Source organism: Dasypus novemcinctus, chromosome 13, assembly GCF_030445035.2.
Source record: "Dasypus novemcinctus isolate mDasNov1 chromosome 13, mDasNov1.1.hap2, whole genome shotgun sequence".
In the NCBI taxonomy this organism is placed as follows: Eukaryota; Metazoa; Chordata; class Mammalia; order Cingulata; family Dasypodidae; genus Dasypus; species Dasypus novemcinctus.
In genome coordinates this window covers 108,943,941-108,951,074 of record NC_080685.1, presented here as the reverse complement: position 1 = coordinate 108,951,074, position 7,134 = coordinate 108,943,941, and the positions used below count along the sequence as shown (strand labels likewise).

Below are 7,134 nucleotides of genomic sequence, written 5' to 3'. Positions count from 1 at the left end.
TATACAACACACACTTTCCCAGCTCAATCCATCCCAAGCACACCATTCAGTGAGATGAATCACTTTCACAGCATTGCGGTTCCCTCACCACCTTCTGTGGCTAAAACTTTCCCCTCTCCCCAAACAGAACCCTGCACCCATTACATGTTACCTCCCCATTCTCCTGACCTCTGCCCTCGTCCTCTGTGCTCTAAGTGCTCTCTGTGAGCTGGCATATTCTCTGATATTACCTTTGTAGTTACCATGGGGCTTAAATTCAACATCTTGAATCTGTAACAGTCTCATTGCTTTGGTACCAACTTGATTTCAAGTGTATATACAAACTACGTCCCTGTACCCCTCCATCCCACCACCTTTATGCAGTTATTTCCAAAAATTACATGTTTATACATTGAGTCAAAATCACTGATTTAACATTACAATTTATGCATTTGCCTTTTAGATCCTGTAGGAAGTAAAAAGTGGAATTACAAACCAAATATGCATTAGCCTGACATTTATATTTACCCTCACCGGAGATCTTTATTTCTTTATGTAGCTTTCATCTATTGTTTATTGTCCTTTCAACCTGCAGAACTCTCTTTAGAATCTCATATAGGGTGAGTCTAGTGATGATGAACTCCCTCAGCTTTTGTTTATCTGAATGGCTTAATCTCTCACTCATTAAAAATTTTTAAAAAAATCCCCGTCCCCCCCATTCAGAGATTGCTCCCTTGTTTGTCTGCATGTCTTCTTTAGGAGGCACCAATAACTGAACCTGAAACTTCCCATCATATGGGAGGTGAGTGCTCAACTGCTTGAGCCACTTCCATTCCCTGCTGGTTGTGTCATCTGCTGATTGTGGCATCTGCTCGTTGCAGCAGTTGCGGCATCTGCTGGTTGTGTTGTCTCTGGGTTTTGTTGTCTGCTGGTTGTGGCTTCTGCTGGTTGTGGTGTCTGCTTGTCTTCTTTAGGAGGCACTGGGAACTGGATGTGGGACCTCCCATGTGGGAGGTGGTTGCCCAATTGCTTGAGCCACATCTGCTCCCTCTCACTTGATTTTTTTCCCCACAAAACAAGCAGCCTTTATCACAGTATTATAAAACACTTTCTATTTTAGCAATTTTTACAATGCACTCAGTTTGAAGGGTTGGGAAGGAGAAGGTTGGAAACTAAAAGAGGAAATTTCAATGGACATTTCTAAGGGAAAAACTGTCCCAGCCCTCCCACCCAAATAAATATCCAGATGTCACTTAATTTCACTATCTAAGAGGAGGTCATGAGGAAAGCAGCAGGCAAAACTCTGGTAATTTCACTATGGATCATGTAAGAGACAAAGCAACATTAGAAACAGTCATCAGTATGTTTGGTTGCACTGATCATTTCTAATCATTTCTTCCTCACATTTTGCCTCCATAGCCACCCCCTACCCTTTGGTCTCCTCCATAGCCACTGCCCTGGTCTCCTCCATAGCTGCCACCACTTCTGTCTCCTCCATAGCCTCCACTTTGGTCTCCACCATAGCCACCTGCTCTTTGGTCTTCTCCATAGACACCTCTGTCTCCACCATAACTGCTTCCTCTGTCCCCACAATAGCTGCCCCCATTTCTGTCCCCGCCATAGCCACCTCCATTTCTGTTTCCACCATAGCCACCTTGGTTTTCTCCTCTTCCCCCATGAAATCTGTATTTCCTTTCTCCACTGTAGCTTCTACCCCTGAAATCTCCTCCTGAGGGACGAGAGTCCTCTGGTCTGGGCTCATTGCACTGATTGTAGGAATTTCTTTGAGCAAAGTTCATATTTCCACATGATGGATTAGGGCAAACCCAGCCGCCACTTCTGGGGTCTCCATCTCTTCCCTGAAAGTCTTCACAGCCTCTATATCCTCCATGGCCTCACTGTCCACCACCACTTCCACCTCTTCTCATGAACTCAGATCTTCTGGTGGCAAAGGACACTTTAATGATGTTGCCATGGAATTCTTTTCCATCAAACCAATCAATGGCTGCCCTTAACTGAAGGAGGGTCTCTCTGTGTCCTTGTCTGTGTAAAGATTTATCACTGGTTTTCCAGTCTTTTTGTTTGTCTTGATAATTCCTATTTGCTTAAAGAACTCCCCAACTTGATCAGTAGACACACCTTCCCCAAGTCCTTGCACAAAGATTGTGTTGTTATCTGAATTATCAGATTCTGAATCAGCATCTGGTTTGGGCCCATAATCCCTGTGACCACCAAAATTTTGAAGCCACCGCGGTCATCACCACTTGACCCTGTCATAGGACCTCTTCCATCCTCGTCATATCCTTCACACCCTCTACCTCCTCCCTGTGACCCTTCATATCCTCTATTATCTTCTCCATACCTACTCACATCATGACAGTCATCTTGTGCATGGTGGCTGTAATTTTCCCTTTGTGAATGGCAAGACTGCTGGTTTTGATGATAGGAGTCATGCTGCTGATCATAATTGGACTGCTCATCATGTGAGTCTTGATATTGATCACAGCCTGACTGCTGGCCATACGACCCTTGCTGACTGTAATCTGACTGGTCATATGAAGACGCTCTTCCACCTTGGCCTCCTGATGGTTCCGTGTTTTGCTGTCCCTGGTTATTATAAGATTGCTGGCCATATGACTCTGCTTTTGATTCTAATAACCTCTGTAGGACTGTGAATAAACTGATTGGCTTTGTCCATAAGTGGAGTAGCTGCCATAGTTCTGTCCATATGAAGAATCAGTAGTTTGCTCATAGTCACAATAGCTCTGTGGAACTTGTCCATAGCATTGGTTGCTTTGATTTCCATAAGAAGAATAGCTTTGTTGCTCACCCCCAGACTGATTATAACTTCGAGAATCTGACATGACTAACAGCTGTGGCTTGAAGCCCCCAAAGCCCACCAAGAACAAGGAATACACCTCTCACTCATTTTTTTAATTTGTTTTTTTAAATTTTTATTTAAAATTTTTTTATTGAAGTATATCATTCATACATGAACAATAAGTGTATAGTAAAGATTGTGAACTTACAAAATAAATATACATAACATCTCTCACTCATTTTTGAAAAAGTTTTGATGGATATAGAATTCTTGGGTGGCAATTTTTGACCTTCGGCACCTTAAATATGTCATCCCTTTGCCTTCTTGCCTCCATGGTTTCCAATGAGAAATCGGCACTTAATCTTATTGAGTTTACCTTGTTTTGTAACATATTGCTTCTCTTTTGCAGTTTCCGGAATTCTCCGTCTATCTTTGGCATTTGATAGTTTGTTTATAACGTGGTAAGATATGGGTTGCTTTGGGTTTATCCTATTTGGAGTTTGAGCATTTTGGATGTGTTTAGTCACATCTCATTAAATTTAGGAAGTGTTCCATCATCATTTTCTTGCACAGGTTCTCTTTTCCTTTCTCTCTTCTCCTTCTGGACTCCCACAATGTGTATATTGGTTTGCTTCTTTGTGTCCCGTAGGTTCCTTAGGCTCTGTTCACCTTTCTTCATTCTTTCTTCTTTCTGCTCCTCTGACTGAATTATTTTGTCTTATCTTCAAGCTCACTGATTGTTTAATCTTCCAACTCTAATCTGTTGTTGAACCCCTCTAATTTCTGGTACTGTGTTTTTCATCTCTGTTAGATTCCTTTTCGAATTTACATCTTTTTATTGGTTATCTCTATGTGTTCATTTACATTTTCCTGATTTCCTTTAGTTCTTTGCCCATATTTTCCCTTAGTTCTTTGAGCATATTTTAAGTCTTTGTTTGGTATGTCCCAGGGCTGGACCTCCTTGTTGATGGTTAATAATGCCTTAATCTTCTCCTTTGCCTGAGCCATTGCTTCCTATTTCTTTGTATATTTTGTCACCCTTTGTTAAAACCTGGAAATTTTGATATTTTAATGTGTTATCACAGGAATTTAGACTCTGTGGTATCTGCTCCTTAATATTGCATCCAACTACTCTTATGACCAAGTTTTCCATGAATGCCAGGACCCAACACAAAAAAATAAGGGTAAAAGAAAAGAGCTTTCGCAATCTTTGGGGGTTCACTTGTGGGAGTGCTCTTCTTCAGGGCCTGTCCATCAGTGGGTTATGTGGGAATAGTTCAAGGTCAGCGCTTAGTGATTTCCCTGATCTTTCCTGCACATTGCGGGTGGCCCTTGGAATGGAAAAAAGGTTCCCTTTTCCCTAGGAAAGAGTTTCTTCATGGTCTCAGGCACCACATGGTATTTCTTATAGGCAGCAATACCTTGCCCAGGTAACACAACTTGACTTCTGTCCCACGGCATTCTGTAGGAGAGCTCTCTGAGCCGTCTTCTATACTCAGGGCAATTTCTGGCATTGTGAGCCCCTCAAGTCACCACTAGACAGATTGGGCCAGACATACATGCTTTCAGCACGTGCATGAAGGCCATTCTGCTTCTTCTGGACCTGAGACCAGAGATTTGCACTGGGACCATGGGCTGGCTTGTGTCAAGATGGTGAAGGGTATGGAGTGGGGTACTGACCTACCATTTTTAAGAGCCTTTTGTCTTGATTTTGTGCTTGCCCTTTTACTGCCAGCCTTTAACTGCTTTCTGGAGCTCTGACAAAGATGTTTCTACTAGTTCTTGCTGGTTTTTCGAAGCTTCTGTGGAGGAGGAAGCAACCCTGAAGCATCTTGCTCGGCCATCTTGACTAGGGCAGGGGCACTGCACATTCTATTTTAAATAAATATTTGTTAAGCATATGATTAAATACATAGCTTAAATACATGTTCCAGACATTTGCCTCTCTTTAATTGGAAAGGAACAGACATTATAAATGAGCCAATTAGAAAACATGTGCAAAGCGACTCATCAAGAGTCTAAATTCAGAGAGGCTAAAGAATGCCCAGTGTATTTTGGGGCAGTCATAGCAGGACGTGGTCAATCTGGGGTGGCTTTCTGCTGGAAATGAGTTTGAGCTAGGTCTTGGGAGGATGCCATAGACATGGATTAGTGGGAAAAAGGGATAGAAGGGAGAACTTGGGAAGTTATGTGGGAGGCAGTTGTGCATCTCCACACAGCTATTTGGTATGTCAGCACCATCCTAGGACTTCAAATAAATGGTGAGACTTGATACCTGTCCTCAAATTGCTGATAGTGTAATGTAGGTAGTTAACATACTTTTGTTAAGAAACAAACCAAGTTTTCTCTAAAGTAAATTTAACTAAAATTTCAGAAAGTGATAAAATTTCTACAGCCAAACCTCATTTCCAAATTACTTACTTGAGTTGCTTAAAGGCCAGTTTATGATTTTGAAATCTCAGCACCAAGCTTCTGATACACAATATTTTTCCTTCTTCCATGCAGATGGCTAATATAGCAAGGGATGGGTTGAGAGAGTTAATCTGTATCCAACAGTCCTATTAAGTGAACTTGAAAAATGACAGTGGAGGGTATTTTAGTTTTAGTTTATGGATACGGTTTCCATAATGCCTTCCTAAATGCCACTCCCTGTGAGTGGCCTCAGATGCATCTGGACAACTAATGAAAGGAAGGACTTGGTTAGACACAGCCCTGTCACAATTCTTAGCATCACTCTCAGTCGCCCTAACTCCAAGCCCAGTCAGAGAGCTTGACTGCTCAGATTTCGTACCCCCTGAGTGTGTCTAATCTTGGGTGAGATAAACTTAGTCAAGTTGCTAAGAGATCTGGCTTAGTGCCAGAGAGAAGACCCAACACGTAGAGTTCAAGCATTAATCCAAAGAGGTCAGCTTTACCCACCCTTACATTCTTACAAGTCCACAAACATATGTTCTTTTTACTTCCATCAAGCTGAGGTTTATCAAATGCAGATTGGATGGAAATCAGTAATGTAGATTAAATTAAAAAGTAAAAAAGTAATAATATTTAGACCAAATACATTTAATATCAATTTAGTTGCAGGTTCTCAAGATAAAGCTATTGTAATGATCTTGAAACCATACTTGGGTTTTATTCTGAGAGTTTATGGATAATAAAATATACAAGTTTCTCCTCAATTTCTTGAAAATGTTACTGAATATAAAGAAAAGTGTTATTATTTGTGGAAATATTTAGTCCACATTTATATCAAAACCTTTCCTATTGGGCCTCTAAAACCATGCCGTAAATGGGTTATTATAAAATTTGTTTTCCTTTTTCTGTATGTCTATGATATTTTAAAGGAAGAGAGAAAATGAGTAAATTTAAGAAAAACACATCACCAAGGAATATGAAAACAACAAAAACATTTGTTTTTCTTTGATCAAATTCTTGGAGGTGGAGGGGGAAGGACAAAGTAACAATTCATAAGTACCAACCGTCTGCTAGTGCTTTATATATACAGTAACACATTTATTTATCTTAAAACCTATTTCTCATAAGAAAGAAAAAAAAAAGTATATTTTTTTTGTAGAAAACTGAGGACAAGAAAAGGATACCTTGCCCAAAATGTACATCTCAAAAGAAGCAGCAGTGGCATGCAGACCCATATCTTTTTCTTGATAAGATTTGATCTTTTCCCACTATACCATACTGCTTCCATCTATATTATTATGCTGTTGTTAGAAAAGAAATAACATTTATTTTATATCATGCTTTACATTTTTAAAACATGTGTACACACATTATCTCCTTTAATCTTCATAATATCCTAAAAGGGAGGTGATTTTGTCTCCATTTTACCAATGAGGAGGTTCATAGAAATTGTGTGAGTTGTTCATGGCCCCTTGGCTAGGGAATAGCAGAGCTGGAGTTACACTTAGGTCTCCTGACTATAAATTCCAAGTTCTTCCTACCCCTGCTCAGCTGCTCAGTAACTTTATGCTGCATAAAAGATGCCCTCAACTGTGTGAGTCACCAGCAAGGATGCTCCTGCACCACGTATGGCCTCGCCCAGTCTGCCTGGCTGTCTAGTACATTGCACATTGAAAACAAGGATTAGTAGAGAGGAGTTAGAGGTGGCATCATGCCTTTGGCTGCATTTTGGGAGACCTTAACAGGGGGTGTGAACTATCTTGAATATGAATTACTGATACCAATATGGAATTAAATAAGACTGGTTTACCCATTCTTTCACATGCATTTAACAACTAGTCCAGAGTGCAGTCTGCATGTTACTGCCTTCACTTGAACATTGACACCATGAAGTAAGCAGGCTACCAGGGTTATTAGCCTCA

General features: G+C 40.7%; 1 pseudogene; it reads right to left on the bottom strand.

The window, feature by feature from the left end:
• Window positions 1–1,379: 1,379 nt before the first annotated feature.
• Window positions 1,380–2,843, bottom strand: LOC101447334 (TATA-binding protein-associated factor 2N pseudogene; annotated as a pseudogene).
• Window positions 2,844–7,134: the final 4,291 nt, after the last annotated feature.